Below are 20,279 nucleotides of genomic sequence, written 5' to 3' on the forward strand. Positions count from 1 at the left end.
TTTCAATGATTATGTTATATTATTAACTCATACTGAGTTTATATCAAGCAAACCTCTGTCTGCTTGAAAATCTGTTAGTACATACTAACATCATGGAGTTAAATTTCTGGGTTTAAATACAGGAATTTATTTGATCACATTCCCCCTAGCCCCCACACAAGAGTGAATGTAAAAACTGATGAAATCTGAATAAGATCTGTTGCCTAGTTCATAGGAATGTGCCAAGGTCAATGTCCTGTGTTTGGTATCGTGCTACAATTATGTGAGATGTTACCATTGGGGGAAGCTGGGGGAAGGGTACACTTCTCTGCAGTTTTTTTCTTTTTTGGCAACTTCCTCTAAGTGTGTACGTATTTTAAATGAAAAGTTTTAAGAAAATTAGTCACTCACAATATTTAAGAGCACCCACAACGTTTTGGCTCAATTTCTCTGGCCATGTCTTCAGTAGTTTTAGGGGTGCCCTTTCTTGTCTAAACATGATGACTTCTGGTTTTATCGCTTGGTCATTCTGTGATCTTAGGCAAGTTGAATTAGCCTCTCTTGGCACCCATTTTCTCTTTTTTTTACAGTAATAGCACCTATAAATCATTGTTTTAAGGATTAAATGAGTTAATATGTACCCAGAACAGTACCTGACACAAAGTAAGCACTCTATAAATACTGGCAATGAAGATAGTGATGGTAAAGATGATAAGAGGATGCACTGGTGCTCATGCCAATCTTTAGACAACTCTGCTCCTGCTCACTGTCTACTCCGCCATCCACTCCCATATTTTCCTTCCTGCTCTCAGTTCAGTTAAAATGCCATGTGTAGGAATTTTAGGTAGAAAAGGGTATAGATGCTTGAAAGGACTGTAGGAAGTAAAGGTCCAGGAAAGCTATTGTTAGTTTTTAGGTTTTCCATTAACATTCTTAAAATCAGGAAGGTCAAAGACCCACAGAAAATTGCCAGTGAAATTCACTGCTGCCTGGAGTGGGAAAACAGGTTCTCAAAAAAATTCTCAAACAATGCCAAAAGTCACTAAAAAACCTCAACTATAGTGTAGCTCACCCACAGCTTGCTACTGTCAAAGGAACGCTAATATGGTTTTGTGTCTCTTTTGGCTTCTGAATTTTACATAAGTTCCTGTCTTTGGCAGAGTCTAACCTAAAACCTTGCTAGCAAGGGATTCAGGAAATGTAGCTCCTAGTTTTCTAGGCCCTGAGGTGCAGAGGAACAACAGAAGAGAACAGAAAGTGATCTAACCTGCCAATGAGCAATAGACATTCTGCTTTTCTTGCATAGTCTAGTCATCAGCCCAGCCACTTCTTTAAAATAGTAAAGTATCTCCTTCATACCCCATTTTTTGAACTTAATATAGGACCTTATATTGTAGCCATTTGTGAATGTGGATTATCTCTCATGACACGTAAGTTTCTAAAAATTTAGAACAGTGTCCAGAACACAACAGATTCTGACCACGTATTTATTAAATTAATGAGTACATTAATATATCTTATTCCTATTTTTAGTCCTTTATTGTTTGATATTTATGGGAAGTTACAATTAAGCAGAACTTAAACTCTGAAGGACAGAAAAAGAAAAAAATCATTCAAATAAAAAAATTGAGTGATCTATTTAATGACCTTTGAGAAGTACTTTAAATGTTTTTCAATGAAACCAAAGTATTTAAAACAAATGTTGAAACGTTTAGAGAGATTGAGAAGCAACATGTGGTAATGGCCATCTAGCAGCCTCTTCCCCAAGCACCTGTAATGGTTTAGAAGGTTCTCAGGGCCCCTCCAGGCTCTATCTCTCATTCTAGGGACTGCAAAACTGCATAAAAAAGTAAGGTGCTGAGTTCAGGATAATTAGTAGAACAAGCCTAGGGCTATGTGAGAGCATTGCAGATGGGTCACTGAATCACATACGTAACTTTGTAGCTTTACTGACCTACATGATGAGACTGTATTTTAAAACTACAGTGAAGTCACTTGAAGGATGACATGTTCTACTTTTGGAATTGCCATGCTATGTACAAGAAAGAGCAGTCTACTGTAGTTCAGAAGCAGTCACACATCTGAGAACTGTAGAAGTGCAATTTACAGCTGCTTCTCTAATATTTTTTCCTATGGGACTAAAACTCTTCGCTGAGGCAGGTGTTAATTTCCAAATCAAATTCTGCTGGGTAGAGGGTGACTGTTTTTGGAGGTTTTATTTGGGAAATTCTGAGGAAAAACACTAGCTAGAACTGACATTCTCTGGTCATGAACTTATTCTGTTCTTTTTTTTTTTTAATCATAACTTTGGAAAAATCAATGTAGTTCAGAGTTAATGAAAGGATTGTGGATGGTTCCATCTGTGTAAATTGCACTCTTATCGAAGGCAACTTACCCAGGAATCATTATGCCTTGGATTAAGCTTGTAGCTTCAGAAATGGAGAAAAATTATTTTGGACACTGTGTGAGGGGAAAATATTGGTACTAACTTGCTAATTGTTCCAGGTGGAAAGAATGTTCCATCAGCAACACAGTGACTCTGCCCTCTACAGTGTCAGCTGAAGGCAACATTTGAGGAAATTGTCTTTGGTATTCCAAGGTCCTTTTTGATCCTTTCTTTCCTTATTCCGTGTCCTGTCCCTCCCAGATGCCCAGTGAAATTTTATCTATCTTATTTTAACCTACTTATAGGAAACAATCCAATGTCATGGCTTTTCACCCAAATGCATTCCCTCTTTAAGTCTAATTTAGAATGGACATGTATCCCCCATACAGAAGAACTCAGACTTTCATAACCAAGTAAAGATGGTATTTGAGGTGAAAGAACATTCTTCCAGGCAGCCTTAAAGCTCTGTGTGGACAGTGTGATATAGAGTGAGGTGTATAAACTCTAGCTCAGAGGTGTGAAAACACTTACTGTTCCTCCTGGAGTGGAATTCCATTCAGAATCTCACTGTCTGTATCCGTAAGATGAGGTAGACTAAGACTAAATTCATGAGTTTACCATGAGGACTAAATGAGGTGTCCATCATAGAGTGTCAAGCTTCATTCTTGCTGTCAGGCAGCTTTTCGAATAATGTGGCTCCCTGGCCCTGTTCCTCCTCACTCCATAGGAGAGGCTGTCCCTGGCCGAAAAAGTAGATAAAGTTTTACATAATATATGTTTTACAGAAAGTTTTACATAATATATGTAAAATACCATATACCAATATAGTATAAAATACCATATACCAGTAGGGTATAAAATGCCATATACCAGTATGGTATAAAATGCCATATACCAGTATGGTATAAAATGCCATATACCAGTATGGTATAAAATGCCATATACCAGTATGGTATAAAATGCCATATACCAGTATGGTATAAAAATAAGTGAAAAAGAAGGAAGAGGATCAGGAAATACACTATGTAATAAGAAAGATATCAAAATTTTTTCCAAATATCATTTTTCATTTAGTTGGAAAGAGCGACCCAGTATTTCTTTTGAAGATGAAATGTGCATTTTTTATTGCTTTCCATATAAATTCTGGTTTGTCTGATTCAAGTTTGTATGTTATTTTCCATTATTAAAAAAGCACTGTGTCATAAGCATTGAGCACCAGGAATAAGTTAAACTATTACAATACATCCCAATACCTCACAACAAATAAAACAAATGAGGATGATCTAGAGTTTTCTAATTATATATTTGCCTGTATCATTCTTTAGCTTTCTCCCTCCCTTTCATTTTCCTACCCACACTATTACAAATTGTTTCTCTAATTGTTAGGACTTTTAGAAATATCAGGCTTATCTTTATCTACATTTTCAAAATGAAATCAGCATGATGACTATGGGTGCCTTAAAATTTAATGTAAATAATCGGATAAAATCATAACCTACAAGTACTATTTTCTATGTTTGGGAAAAGTAGTACTGTGCATCCTTCTGAATCTGAATATATTATACCAAGCCTCCTATGGTCTTCTGTGGTGTTCCTAAGAGGTTAAAAAGCTTCTTAGCCTTCTCATAAGTATGAGATTTAGGTAGTTAGTAAAGTAAAACCAAAATCCTCTGGAAGAGAAGCTTTATGAATTCTTTCTATTTAGTACAGAAGAATCCATTCTTCATGTTTTCTTCTTAGTGCATCTTTCGCGAGTGGTTAACCCAATGATGACTTCATCCTTAAAATAATCTTTCTTCTTGACTTCCAAAACCCAATATTCAGTCCTGATTTTCCACCTATCTCTTTGGCCATTCCTTCCCAGTGTCCCTTACAGGACTTTTCTCTCTGTCTCATCTTTAAATATTGGAGTTCTTTAAGATGCAGCCCGATGTTCACACATCTGCACCCCTGCTTCAATTATTACATACATGCACAGATAACTCACAGCAGTGCTCTCCAGCTCTGACCTTTTTTTTTCTGAGCTTCATACCCATCTATTTAACTGTTTATTTGAAAAGTCATCTTAGAGCCCCCCAAATTAGATTAAATTCAACATATTCAAAACTGAACTTATGATCTTCTTGCCTAATTCCCAGACCGATTTTATTATTCCATTTCTCAGTGACTAACCTTTCCAACCAGTTGTGTTAGTCTGAAAGCTCAAAGCCATCCTTGACACCCAACCCCCCCATACATTGAACACTTGATCGAAAAACTCCACCCACTTTTTTCCATGTGACCCCTCTCATCACCCAGCTTGAGCTGCCACTCTACAATTCTAGAGCATTCTCTGCATGAGGTCTTGTTTCTTAATCTCTATTGTAAGTGTATCACCCAGAATTGGACTAATTGCTCCAAGAATGGCCTACTCAGTGCAAAGAACAGAAGAATCAATTTCTGATCAATGTTGTCACTCTTACGTTTTGGTGAAGCTTCAGTGGACTTTTTCTGCCCCCAAATCACACCAATATCTTGCATGGAGAGAGTTGAGGTTTTCCAGGTCCTTTCACATATACTGATATATCAGGCCAGGCTTTTCTTAAAGCAAATCTATAATCTTCTCATTTATCTTAATTAATATTTATAACCATCTCTTCCCTGGATCACTGCAATAGTCTTTATGCCTGATCATCCTGTTTCTACTCTTGTCTCTTATATTAGTTATTTATTGCTATGAAACACATTAATCTAAAACTAAGCAGCTGAAAACAGCAAACACTGATTATACCACTCAGTGTATGGTGGGTCAGGAATCCAGGAGAGGTTGAGCTGGATGATTTTGGCTGAGGGTAACTCATGAGGTTGCAGTCACACTGCCGGTCAGTGCTGTAGTCACCTGAAAACTTAACTAGGGTTAGATCCATTTCCAAGAGAGGTCACTCATGTGGTTATTCCACACCATGTGAGCCTCCCTACAGGACTGCTCATGGCATGACAGCTGATGTTCTCCAGAATGAGTGCTCTTAGAGAGTGAGAGTGACCAAGATGGGAACGACAGTGTCTTTAATACCTAATATTGGACATGCCATGCCATCATTTCAGCTGTATTCTACCGGTCATGCAAACCAACCCTGGTACAATGTGGCAGGGGACTCCCCAGGGTATGAACTCCTGGAAGTGGGAGTCATTAGGGACCACCTTGGAGAATGGCTACCACATTTCCTTGCAACCCATTTCCTACCATGGGGATTATAGCACTCCCTGCTTAAGACCTCCCAATGTTTTCCCAACACACTTAACTTAAAATCTCCAATTTCCCCTTCTCAGGTAGAAGTCCAGTGCTAATGACCCAGGGGCCCAAGCTTCTTCCATTTTGTGTCTTTACCTTAGTCTAGGTTCTTGGGGACTTCCATTGATCCAGCAAACAATGAGAAAGATAGTGCGGAAGGTGTGTCCACATCTTAAACTTTTAAACTTCTAAATGGTACACATAATTTCTGCTTACATGTCATGGGCCAGAGATCAGTTTACAAGGCCACAAATAACTACAAAGGGTACCTGGGAAATATTATCTCAATATGTATAGTGGAAAAAAATGAAATGAAATTGTTTATGATGAACTGGCAACAGTTTCCATCATCTTCCCTTCTAATCTAGAACTTTAAAGGGTATAAGCTGTGAGAGTGAATTATACAAGTTACCATTATAATAAAGTATTTATTACTGAATCATATAAATGTTTTATATATAAAAATGAATTATAAATTTATTTAGATGTACTAACACATTGAAAAGATGCAATTTAAGGGTTCATGATAATACAAATTTGCAAAACTCATGATATTGAAAGCTGTTGTTACAATGAAGTTCATTAGATTTCAGGACAGGTGAAACAATTTAGTTTCAATCTTTAAAAATATTGTGTACTCAGCACTAGCATACAGACCAAAAGAATGCAAAATCTTCTTTTCTGGGTTATTTTAGATAAGAATTGATAACCTGAAAGTAGAATAATGATTTATTTATGAGTTGGAGACAAAAATACCTTTAATATGGTCTTCACTTCCCTTGCTAGATTAATCTGCTGAAATAAATACATACCACTTGCAAAGTGAAACTTGGATAATTGAGTTCATATTAATAGAAAGATGATATACCAACTTCTATTTAACTGCCAGAGTTCTACGCACATTCTAAATTTTTCTATCAGGCTTCAGTGGTAATATCTATAGAATAAGTTTACCAAGTTTTAAAAATAGCTGGAGATAGGATGAGCAAAATGATATTATTAATAATAATGATTTAAAAAGTGAAAGAAAGAATCCTAATAAAGACAATGCAACCATAAATGTGTTGACAACACGATCAAAAATTGAAATTATTCAAGATAACAATTTCTTTGTTATGCTTTGAATTTTTCAAGGTTTTAGAAAGATGTCTGGAGTCAAGTGATATTTACCAATATGAATACTGATTCACCTAAGAGGTAAGCTTCAGATTCCGCAGGCATCAGGAACACATAGTGAGTACTACTGGTTTGTGGAATTGGCTGATATCACATCCTGGTATGGATAACTATTCTATGACAGTTAGGACCCAAGCCTCATTGCCACTGAAAGGAAAGGAGAAGCCTAAAGGAGTGGGAAGCCAAGTTCAAACACAAAGGTCAAAAATATTGTGATTAGAATATATTAAATATCTGCAAAGCCCAATGGCAGAATAGAACCTTTTTCATATTTAGAGGCACTGTTTGAGGTTTTCCCTATTTCTTTAGTCAAAGAAAAAGATCTGTGTAGTAACTAAAGGTCTTTAGTAAGTGTCTAGATGGGTATAGTTCAAGAAATGTGCTAAGCATATTTCTTGTGTTATGGCATGAAGCCTTTACAACAGCTTTGTGAAGCACATGCTGTTGTTAGAATTACATTTTCACAGATAAGAAAATCAAGTCTCAGGAAAGGAAAATTAATTTACTCAGTCACACAGCTAAAAATGACAGAGACTGACATCCTGGTCTACATGAATCTCAAATCCAAGCTCTTCACCACTATTTATAATGCCTCTAGTGAAGTGGCTACTCTAACCATCATCTCAAATATGAGCCCTAGAACTGAGGCTGTATTTGCACCTTATATGGTACCTAAATCTACTAGGAAGTTTAAAAATACCAAATGAGGTACGTTTAGACAGAACCTGAGGACAGCTGTGTTCCCCCACTTCTCTTGAGTAATTTTGCCTGTTCTGCAAGTCTGGTTCATTCCTCAACAGCTCTTCAGTGTGCTCCCTGACCCACCCCACTGGGTCTGTGTCCCTCCTCTCTGCTTCTTTCTTTGGTAGTGCATATGTTAGGACAGAATTGATTATTTTTTATTGCAATTGTCCTCTCCCACTATGTCATTCCCCCATATTATCAGCAGGGTCACTGAGGGTAGGTTAGAGCCTTGGAGAAAAAGAAATTTGGGGCCTCAGAAAAGACAGATTTGTACTGACATAAGTCAACCGCCATGTATTTTTATGCCTTCCCCAACATCCTTCTCACCTCCCCACAAATTTTAAGGAGGAATTTTAAAAATTCAAGCACTCTCTTTCCTCTGTGTTTCCACCATCTAAGGTAAGTGTCTGGTATATACCAGCAGGCAGCACATTTTGGTTCAACTGGTAAATATGATAATGGTATGTTTTAGATAGGTCTATAAGTCTGGAATAAGCGTAAATTTATTCTATACCATTGACTCAAGTTTCTCATGATCACTAAAACAAATTTGGAGGTGATTTTGTAATTGATAATTTCCTGTATAGATGTAATAGCATAGCAAGGTAGTTTCAAGCACTGTGTCTTAGTTGTATTATCTGTGAAATGAGGGTAATAATAGCAATTTTTCCTTAGATTTGTTAAAAGGATTACATGAACTAAATATTGTAAACTTTTTAGCATAGTGACTGACACATAGTAAGTAACAAATACATAAATATTAAGTAAAATTTGGATGAAGTCTGTTTTTCTACTAGACTGTAAGTTCTGTTATAGTAGGAACTGGAGTTGTGCCTGTTAGTGCTCATAATTTTGTTATGAGTACCTAGAAAAGACCTTCAGTAGGTATTGGTTAAATAAATAGCCTTAAAAAACACACACAGTGTTACTTAAATCAAAACTTGTATTTTTTTATTGTGTAAACTTTCTAGCACTTTCTCAATGACGCCACTGCCCATCTAATATACTTTGAATTTCATTTGGATACAGTGTTAATGAGAACAGGCTGCTAAAAAGCAATTACATTCAGATATTCATGAATGTTTAGGAGAGAGAGCATGAGGCCATGAGGGGAGGTGGAAAAGAAAAGACTGGGACAAATTTGAGACTTCCTGTGATGAAGAGAAGAGGCAGGGAGCATGCTGGCACACTCAAAGGGTTTAGCTGAAGAGAGTTTCATGAATAAACTCTACTCCTTGCAGAGGTGTGGCTGAATTAAGGGAAGGAGCAATGGATGGTGAAGCTCTCAGGAAATGGCAACAGTGGAAAACTATTAGCATGGGGTGGGATGGGGAGTGGGAGGCAAGTGGAAGCAGTGTTATTGGATCCCAAGAGAGCTGGAGACCTGGAGACACAGAGGTGAGACCATCTGAGAGTTCAAAAGATATAATCCTAGAAAACCACCAAATCCAGCAAACAGGCAAGCAGGGAGATGTGAGTGGTAGGCTTGGGAATCAATACCTCTATCTCTCTTTTACTTCCAGCCTTTTCATCTCTCATTGGTCAAACCCAACAAGAAGGACAAGGAGACCTGGATTACACAATCAGAAAAGGTGAGCCCTTTGGAGCTGGAAGCAGGGCATAGAATGATGGAAGGTGGATCTGGAGGGGTAAGGACCAGCACAGCAGACACAATCTCAGTAATTGATAGGGTTAGGTAGGGGAAGCAGAGCTGAAGTATAGGGTGATGCTAGTGCCAGTAATTAAGGTAGAAAAGCAAACGCTTTGTCCCAGGGCCTTGAAATTCAGAGAACACAAAGACTTTAAATAATGATTTGTAAAAACAGATTAAATTGTGAAGTCATCACCCTCAGTAAATTTATCATTTTGATGACTGGGCCCCACACAGAGTGGTGGGTTTGTGCTCTGCACAGAGGTGCTCCACTAAGGAGGTAGGTGAGGGTTGACATCCTGCCCTCATTTGTGCTCTAATTCACCCTCCTAGAGTTAGCAGCACTTCGTAATTTGCACAAAAGTGCCACAAAAACAAGCTGCAAAAAATTGGCAATTTGCTCTGGGTCCTAAAGCTGATGAATAAGCCCAGAGATTCGAGGTCAAGTCTGAAATGAATAAAGGCATCAGTATACCCTTCAGTCTACTCACACTTGTAATAGTATTTATATAGAATAGACTGTCGGAAGTGGAATTCTTAATCAAATGATAGGTTTATTAATTTTTTTAATAGACTGGGGCCAATATATGGACTTAAAAGTTTTCCAATAAGTCTATTATTTTAACTTTGACTCTAGTGTAGCCTAGAGTAACTTATCAACTGTTACCTTGCCTTGATTTTCAATTAATAAGTGATATCAACAACAACAGTTCATTTCCCAGCTTTATAACTGCTGGGTTTAAGAGATCTTCAAAGCTTTATGCTTGGTACATGTCCTTCTAAGGATAGGTTAGTATTCCAAATCTCCAGATGAATTTAAAATTACACTAGTTATGGGGAAAAGAATGTTTGAAATTGGTTCTTCTCAGGTTTCCTGGGCATTGGACATACATCCATTACATTTCCAAAAGGTAGAGGAAAAAGGGATGAATGGACACGAGTCCTTATTCTACTCACTCAGGCCACAATTTAAAGACCACAAAAAGGAAGAAAAAATATTACTTTGAATTCTTCCAAACTATAAGAGTAGGTATTTTTCACATTTGTTTATACATTTTCTTCTCTGTAGAACATGGGCTTTCCTTCCAAGCTGCTGGAGCTGAGATTTTCCAAAGTAGAAATTTGTAGTCAGGGAGCAGAATATCGAATAACGCATAAAAAAGGATCTTTCTGGTTGAGTTTCTTTTATATAGCTTGCAAAAACGGATTTAAGCACATGTATGTCTGTTCTTGGCTTAGTTTATATAATCAAAAGATTATTGAAAGAAAAGCCATTTTGGCTTGCTCATCTGTCTAGATGGCATTACATCTTATGGAAATGTCTGGTACAGGTCTTCAATTCCTTTCCTCCAATTCTGAAATTCAAAAGATCTGAAAAAATGAAAAGATTTTTGTAACTTGTTCGGTGACAAAACCTTATTTGGCCTGAATCATTTGGCAGTAAATGTTGACATGAATTGACACAGGTCTATTTATAATGTTTTTTCATTCCTCTCAGAGTGAATATTAGCATATTTTAATGTAGTAGTGTGGTAATTATAAGATGATGCCCTAGACCTCTGATGGATCACTGCTGAGGATGCTTTGTAATATTTGGTAGATGCAATATATTGTGATTCAAAAATTCTACAAAATCACATAGTACAAAAACATCTGGCTCTCAAATTGTCAGATGCTTAGTGTTAGCTGTCGGGCTGCAGGCCAGTGTTGATAGGAGACATAATTATCAACCAAAGTCTAGCTTCTTTCTCAAAGAAGAATTGAAATGCCTGTGGTTTCTTTTTTCTTGTGTCTCTTATAATGGATCTCTTTCTTATATGCTAAATATAATAGATGTTCAGTGTATACTGCTGATTTAATGATAATTGGGCAATATAGCTGGAAGCAAGAAAGATGAGGCATGAATGGGATAAACGAAAATGTGGAGAGAAAAAGATATATCTCTAAGGTGACAGAAGCGGAATAAATTTTCCAGAAGAGTAAGGTTTTGAGGAGGTAGAATTCTAAGAGGTGAGGCTTCCAAATTTAAGGTCTTTTAAAGATGCTGTTTCTTGCAGAGAAAACTAAAAATGATTTTTTTATCCTGTGCTTAATATTAGTCCAGGATACCTGTAATGTATTAAATACATTGTTTTCTTAAGGATGAAAGAATTGAGCTACCTAAAATAATTAAAATCAATTAATCAGATAGCAATAATTTAAATCATTCTAGCTGAGTACAATATTCATAATTTAGTTTAATCTTCACAAAAAACATATGAGGAAGTATTGTTTTTCCCATTTTAAAGATGAGGAAGTTTCTAGATAAGTCAAATAACTAGTTCAAAGTAATATAATAGTAAATAGCGACAGAACATTCAGCCCAAGCCGAGCTCAGATACTTTGTGTTTAATTTACTGTATTGCACTTGATTCTGTCACACTATGAAATTCGTGGTTAAAAAAAAGTGGACAGTCCTTTGAATAATATAATACAGTATAATATGTGCTGGGTTTCATGTCTCATGAGGACTTAGTTAAGAGTTATCAGAAAAAAAAAAAGATTGTTCAAACAGGACACATGCAGTGAACAGAAAGTTCTAAAACAGTGCTTACACAAATAGGAATTTATGTTTCTCACAAAACAAAAGGTCTGGAGGTAGGTTGTTCTCAGCATTAATTTAGTGGATTAAGGATGTCAGGTTGAATTTTTGTGATTTCTTGGCTTTTCCCCTATGGTCCAAATTTTCTGCTGCAGTTCTAGCTTTTATGCCTCCACTCAAGGTAAGAAGAAAGGGTTGGTGGGAGATAGAGCAGCTATGATTTCTCTTTTACCAGGAAAAAAAAAGGTCTCCTTAAAGTGGAGAAGCCCAGCAGTTGCCTAATTATGTGGTCGCATGGCTGCCCTTAGGCGAGGGGGGGAGAGAAAGTGAAAAGCAATGTTGTGATAATTAGATCAGTCCAATAATAGCCCATCATTGAGGGCATGAGTCAGTCCACTTGCAAAGGGCCACTTAGTAAGTATTTTAGACTTTGCAGTTTAGATGTCTCTGTAGCAGCTACTCAACTGTTGCAGTGGAAAAGGAGCCCAAAAATAATATATAAATAAGTTAGTTCCTCTGTGTCCAAAAAAGAAAAAAAAGAAACTTTGTTTACAAAAACAAGCAGGGGAAAGTCAGCATGGTGGCTCATGTCTGTAATCCCAGTACTTTGTGAGGCCAAGGTGGGCAAATTGCTTGAGCCCACGAGTTCAAGACCAGCCTGGGCAACGTGGTGAGACCCTATCTCTACAAAAAATACAAAAATTAACCATGCGTAGTGGTGTGCATCTGTAGTCTCAGATACTTGGTAGGCTGAGGTGGGGGAATAACTTGAGCCCGGGAGGTCGAGGCTGCAATGAGCAGTGATTGTGCCACTGCACTCCAGCCTGGGCGACAGAGTGAGACCCTGTCTCAAAACAAACAAACAAACAAACAAATATAAAAACCAAAAACAAGCAGTGGAGCAGATTTGACCTGTAGCTGTAATTTACCAATCTTTAACCTAGAACTTGGTGCATTGCTGCCAAGTCAAATTGGGGTTTAACTATTAGCAAGGAAAAGGATTGGGGGTTATTGAGTGGAAAATAACAGTATCTGCAATTGCAGATAGAAACATTCTCTGGACTTTCTCTTTTCCTCCTAGTTTTCCAAGTTGCAGTGGGGGGGTTTACACTGTTGCACTATACAGTTGTAAAGTGCTAGACTTCACAGCATTCCATCAGGAGAACTTGCCGGGAGTTGGTTAGACAGGCTTGAGGCTGGCTGTTGGCCCACACAAACTGAACTCTCTGCTTTTGCTAATGACTGGCTGAGTGCTGGGTACCAGGGTGTGGTAGACAGTGATTGCTGCTTGCCCATTATCCATTCCCCTCTTTCTTGCTCACTATTTAGCAAAAGGAAGCAATATGCTCAGAGACAGAAGTATATTTCCAGCCTCCCATGCAGCAAGAAGTGGTCATGTGGCATCATTCTGGTCAATGAGATACACATGGAAGCCTCTGGTTGGGAAAGTTCTTTATAGTGGTAGCCTCACTTGGCAAAAGCTTTTGACCTTCTGTCTCCTTTTGCCTTTGCTGCTTGGACAGAGTTATCTTGCAAACACAGTGCAACAGGTGTGAGGGTAAAAACTATCTGCTAAAATGACCAAACAGAGGGGTCAAAGAAGCCTAGGTATCCGAATGACCTTGTGGAGCTGCTGTACCAATCCTGGGCTGCCTGCCTCTGGACATGTTATTACACGAAGAAAGGAAAACCCTTAAACTGTTTAAGCCATTGCTTGGTTAGAGTTTCTGTTGTTTAAAGCAGGATGCATTCATGACAGATATACATCTTGTCATACTCGACAGAAAAAAAGAAATGGCTCTCCTTCCCACCTAGAGGTCAGGAAAAACAAGACTCCTCATTTCTGCTAACTCTGTGGTGAGACATTAAAGTTACTCTTAGTCAGGGTTAGTCTCCTGTACTTTTTGCTGTGTTTTGATTAAGATTGGCTTAGTGTATCCCATTGCAGAGAACATGCTGTTAGGTGGTGGCTGAGATCCTGATTTTCCACTTTGGTTCCCACCACACCTTATTTGTTTATTAGGTCACAGAGGTTTATGAAAATCCATTCAAGCAATTTAAGTTATGGAGACTGCATTTTCTCAGCTCATGTGTTGAATGTATTTTGAGGTGCCAAGCAACTAAATTTACTACAGGATTAGGAATATTTCATCATATTTCAATTGGCTTACAGGTTGGCCTTATATTTTCTCCACATTTTTTTCTTAAGTCATATCTGCACTGTGAGCAGTAAACTTGGTCATAAAGTCTCTCTTGCTTGATGCATGCTGTGTCTGTCATTGAATTGCAGCTTTGTACTCCCTTAATGATGTCTCTCAAAATCCTTCAGTCTCAATGCAGCATGTTTAACTAAATGTTTTAAACTGCTTTTTGAAACTTAAATATTCTATCTCCTTTCTTCAGGACTTCGAAAGTGGTACAATTTACTTAGGAATGTTCATAAATGATAGGCATTAGGCATTTGTTTAAACCTGTTTGATGACTGTTTAATTTCCTTGAAGCTAAAACAAAGTCTTAGATGAGAACATAATATTCTACATTTTTATTATAATCACATATTATAAATGAGATAACTGAAGTACCTTGCTTTTCTTAAACCTACCACGTTAATTACCTCTTTGTTTTCACAAAAAGGTTCTAGAATTTTTGAAGAGCTTATGTCAAGTGTATACTTTTTAAAAGTAACAGTTCTCCAGAGTTTAACAATTTTACATGCTAAAGAAGTTGCATATTCTGATACTGATTGCATCTGCTCCTCATTCTCCTCTGACCAGCTCTATCAACTAAGGACTCTGCATTGTGAAACCAGAAACCGATGATGTCATGTCTGAGAATTCCATTGTACAGCATTTACAGTGGGAAAGGAAGTATTTTTTTTCTTGTTCCTCTTTGTATAAAACACCATACTATTTCTCATTTGCCTAAAATAAATGTGTTCTATGCCCAACTGTTACTCTGAGATGCCTATATGACTTAGAGCCAATTATCTAAATTGGCAGATAACTAAGTCAGAGAGATTATTTTTCAAAATTACAATAAGAAATAGATTATCTTTAAAGGAAGAGTCTTGTTTTAAAAGCTTGAATAAAGGCAACAATATAAAGGAATTATTTCTAGCTAGTTTATGGACAATAAAAATAGGATCAATGAGAAGGTATTTGGTTAGATTACAATGTACTTCTTTTTGGTTGTCTGCTGGATGTTTCCATCAACTTAAAGCCCTGACTACTTGGTATTTCAGTATTATGTTCTGAAACAGACTCTTCAAGGCAGTCACTATTTGGACTCAGTAAAAACAGTTAAAATAACCAGGATTTATCAAACACTGACCATGTCCTAGCATGGCCTTACTGGCCCACAGGAGCCTTCATGTATCTTGGAAAAAAAGCCCTCTAGGTGGTGGGTGTAGGGCTTGACAAGCAATAGTACCAGAGTTTTGAAAGGTACCTCATCCTCTGAGCAGATCCAGCCCCATGCCCATGTTAGGCTTGGAGAAGAGTGCTGGATTTTAGCCCCCACTTGCTCCCTCAGCAAAGCACCCTGCTTCAGAGTGCAATAGACACATTCATACACAGTGTGAAGGGCTTTATGTGGATTAACCCACCTGATTGGGAGGATAAAAACTCTACGACTGGAGAACTGTTATTGGAAACATAGTGAGCTTAAGCAATTTGCCTAAGACAGTGTGGTGAAGAAGAAGGGCAAAAGGGACTTTCTAGTTTCCAGGGTAGGGCCCCAGTTGTCCTGAGAACTTACCCTGCAATAGAAGAAAACTGTCAGTAATCTTGATATTTGTATGGAAAATTTAACAGAGCTAGAAATGCATCAGAACTCAGGCCCAGATTTTACAATCATGGGAGGAAAGAAGCAGGACTTGCAACAAACTGAGAAAGCAAGCCTAATGAAAGAGATATAACAACAGTTCCTACTATGAACCCCAAATATCTGAGACAGTTCTCCGTCAATTTAGAAAGTTTATTTTGCCAGGGTTAAGTGTGTACCTGTGACACAGCCTCAGGAAGTCCTGACGATTTGTGCCCAAGGTGGTCGGGACTACAGTGCTTTTATTTGTTTTAGGCAGATATGAGACATCAATCAATATGTGTAAGATGTACATTGGTTTGTTTGGGTAAGGTGGGACAACCAGAAGTGGGGGCTTCTAGGCTAGAAGCAGATAAGGGACAAAAGATTTCATTCTTTTGAGCCGTTGATCAGCCGTCCACTGAATACACAATTTAGTCTGGCTCAGTGAATCTGCATTTTTACATAAACAATAGGGCAGAGGAAGCAATCAGACATGCATTTGTCTCAGGTGAGCCTCAGAGGGACGACTTTGAGTTCTGTCTGTCCTTTGTTCACAAGGAACTTCCAGTGGACAAATTGCGAGGGAGTTATGTAGCTTCTCATCTTTGTGGCTATCTTACTTAGGAATAAAATGGGAGGTAGGTTTGCTTGACATAGTTCCCAGATTGATTTTTCTCCTGGTTTAGTGACTTTGGGGTCCTGAGATTTATTTTCCTTTCACACTACTATCCTCAGAAAGAGGATGGTGAGAGGATATTGAGGGTTGTATCACTATAGCCATCTTTTCCTTTCACTAGTTTGATATGTCTAGAACTGAAAAGATCAAGATGTGAGGAGCATGGAGTTATATCCACCCATCACCCGTGGACTCCAAATTTCCCCAGGATTATTTAGTGTCATTAGACATGACAATGAGAAGGGGACAGAGTAAGGAAGGAGTGCCAAGGGCCATGCTGGGGATGAAAGATGTCAGATGGGCAGCTAGAGAAACCACACAGTGCCACACAGGAATGGTGGCTAAGGTGAGGACAAGTGACTGTTGGGGTTAGGCAGCAAGCATTGGGATCTCTGGAAGAGAGAGGGTGACATGGTCCCATCTGAAAGACACATGACCCCACAGTCTTCTGCCAGAACTAAGAAGCACATTTGGGAGCAGCTCAGCATTAAAGACTTTAGACTCTTTCCCACGCGTCCTGTTTGAACAATATATATGTATGTATTTCCTCCTGGAGGGCAAAAGCAAGAATTGAACAAACACAGGCTGTGATAAATCAGAAAGATTTGTATAATACAATAAATAAAAAAGGGTTGGACATCTTTAGGAAGCAGGAAAAACTCCAGCAGTTAAAACTGAGAACAGAGTGTTCAGGAGGTAACGAATAGGCCAATCTGGCTGAGGCAAAAAACTTGTCTGGTGAGATAGTAAAAGACAAGATTGGAAGGTAGGTAGGAGCCAGACTGCAGAAGAGTATGAATTCCAGGAAGAAAATCTACATGTTTTGAACATCTTTTATCTGCTAAGCAATTTAACATACATGAAGTCATTCCATCTGCACTATAGTCACCAGTTTTATTTTTAAATTTATTATCATAGTTCTCATTTTACTGATGAGGGAAATGAACTTCAGAGAAGCTAAGTAACTTATCCAAGTTTAGAGGTAGACAAGAGATTTGAACCCAAGTTTATCTGAGTCCAAAACCTGAATACTTTTTGCTGTCCCAAGATAGTAGAATTTAACGAGGGGGTTCTTCAGAAATATCATGAAATTAGTGTCCCAGAAAGATTAAAGTATCTATGGTGAACTGAAGCAAAAAGCCAAGTGGTATGGAGCATTTTTAGAAAGTCATTTCGGAGCACAGCCTAGACCAGGGTGGTGGTAATGGAAAGGGATTGACATCAGAGACCCTCCTAAAGAAGAGTCTGCAGAATTGGTGTCCGACTGAATAGCTGATGAAGAAAAGGGAAGAACCAGGCTAAGCAGTGAAAGGAAGACTTGATATGAATTTCTGAGACTGAGTGTCAGGCCTGGTTCTGTTTGTAATGTGAATTTGCCAAAAGCAGGATCTCTTGAAACTGCATGGCCTTGACTGCAAAGCAAAGATTGGATTAAGTATCCTTTAAGAATTTACCCAGCTCTGAAATTCCTGACATCTCTGACTCAAAGATGACTCAAGGTTGCAAGTTTGGGTGGTTGGAAGAACATTGTTTGATTGATGGAAATACACTGATATTTCCTAACAGTGTATTAGTTTTGGGATGGAGAAAAGGGTTTTCGGCCTTGTTTGTGGCTTTCACTCATATGCACCTGTGGGCTTCACCTGATTTTTGCACTGTGAAAATCCCTCCATCCCCTTTCCGTTTACCATCCCTCTGTCTTCTAGCCACAGCTCTGCATTCCAGTTCCTAGTTTCCCCTGCCTGTTGCTGATTCCACACTGACTAATCACTTTTAGTCTTGCAAAGTGTCTATAGTTCACTAGTCTGTAGCTACCAATCTGCTAACTTTTTCTTGTTAGGAGTAACAAAAGACAAGACCAGAAAACCTTTTCATATAAATGATTTGCCAAAGAAACCTTTCCAGTTCAACAAAAGAAACTGTGTATCTTGAAGTCATCACCACAATAAGATCTAGAGTATGGATAGAAACTTTTTCATCACCACGATAAGATCTAGAGTATGCATAGAACTTTTCTCCAAATAATTTTAATCCTCTTTAACAAAAATACAACATATGAAAACATAACTGGCAAAATTAATGAATTAGGAAACCATTTCCTCCTTGGAAAGAGCTTTTCAGAAGAGACTCTCTTAAATAGTGAAATTATCTGAAGCATTTAAAATATGACTCAAATGTTAAAAAATGTTATTAGCATGACAGTTTAAAGCATTTACATAGGTGTAACATAGGGTACACTTGTGAAAGGGAAGGTAACCATTGTAATCACATTAGTAATCAACCTAAAACAATGTTTGGAGAAAGTAGGCTGCACCTAATGTTCCAAGATTTTTGCTGACTGAGAAGCGCCACAGGAAATATGGTAATAAACGCTTCCCCAACATTCTAGTTGAGATGAGATTTGCAAAACAATAGGGAGCGCTGGTCATCAAGGTGAATTCTTAGACATCTCTTGACCAAGTCATTTTCTTCAACGAATCAGGTAACATTGCAGACAAAAAGGCCTAAATTTTCACCACATTCTTGCAAAGCAGGGCTGCAAGGCAGCGTTGAATCCTTTAGTGAGACTAAGTGGGCCACTGGCTTGTTATAGGTCTTCAGGGATTTCAGAAAATTCCCCTGTCAGCCACACGTGTCTCTCAGACCTGACATTCCATTGTTAGAAACTTTCTTTAATGTTAAGGAATTTTGATTCCAAGAATATTAGTTAAATGCAAATACATGACCTGGATAACAAAACACAGATCTGGCATCAATTCCTGCCTCTACCACTTAGTGTCTTTGGAGTTTTAGATCATTTATACAACCCCTTTTTGTCCCTCTTAACTTCACAAATTTGTCTTTGATAGTATCTTCCTGTAATGGAGTTCATTATAGAATTATTTAATTTTCAAATGAAGAAACTAATGTCACCTGTCATGGAATCATAGAATTGGATGAATGTCTAAAAATCTCTTTTATACTACAAGTGATGGATCCCATAAAGGCAAAATAACATACCCAAACCCCAATCCCATAAATGCATAATGTGCTGAGCAGGTCAGCTGGGGAAGAGCAGAGGAGCTTGGCATAGCTCTCATCTGCTACTGCCAATGCTTAGGAAGTCTTAAGTAACCATAATAAAAATAACAAAAGAGTGTGTCAAAAAGGCAGAGAGAAAGCGAAGACCCAAACTTCTGAAATTTAGTTATAGATCCCAAATTCCTAAGCTAAACTTAGGAGAAGGGCTAAGAGGTGCAAGCTCACATGCAGACATCTCACAAAGTCACAAAGATGCTCTTTTTGAGACCCACTCAGGAAGGGATCGTCTAGGTGGGTTTGAGTACTCTCCATATTACAGCAATTATCTTCTTTGCTTAGGGATTAAAGCAAATGTTTTATTCTGAATCTTTTTAGTGGAAGAGGAAACATCAAGACTCTAAGACAGCAATATTATATAATTTTTTTCCTCTGACATCCACACTCACCACTGCCATTCCTACCTCAGTTGTTGAGTTACTTTATTGTTGCCTCATGCACATGCTTTTCTTGGCAGTAGAGAAAGTTGAGAAAGGAAAAGGGAGTGGAAATAAGGATGAAGAGAGAAAGACTGAATAGCTGGTTCTTCCCCTGCTGCAGGCATTATCTATTTCCTCACTGAAGTCAGCGATTGCCTGCACAGGCAGGCAAGGGTGAAGCTCCCTGACAAGCTAGGGCTCCTCAGCTTGCCAAAGTCAACTCTGAGGATGCTAACTAGTTTCCCAGTCCTTAATCTACAGAAAACATCCCCAGAAAAACTTGTTATTTCTAAAAGCCTTCAAAAGCTGTTCTACTAGATTTTGTGTTTCGTAATGTGGATTGGGAGAACTATCTCCATTGCCAGTTCCTCCGTTATAAATTGATTACAAGTTTCCATCCAGAATTGGAGTTGAAGAGCTACCAATGGCCATTTCTCTTTTCCCCGTTCACCAAACGTTTACCATTGCAATTGACAGTGTATTTGGTTTAATAGCCTTACCTGACTTCTTCTGA

Source organism: Pan troglodytes, chromosome 4 (genome assembly GCF_028858775.2).
Source record: "Pan troglodytes isolate AG18354 chromosome 4, NHGRI_mPanTro3-v2.0_pri, whole genome shotgun sequence".
In the NCBI taxonomy this organism is placed as follows: domain Eukaryota; kingdom Metazoa; phylum Chordata; class Mammalia; order Primates; family Hominidae; genus Pan; species Pan troglodytes.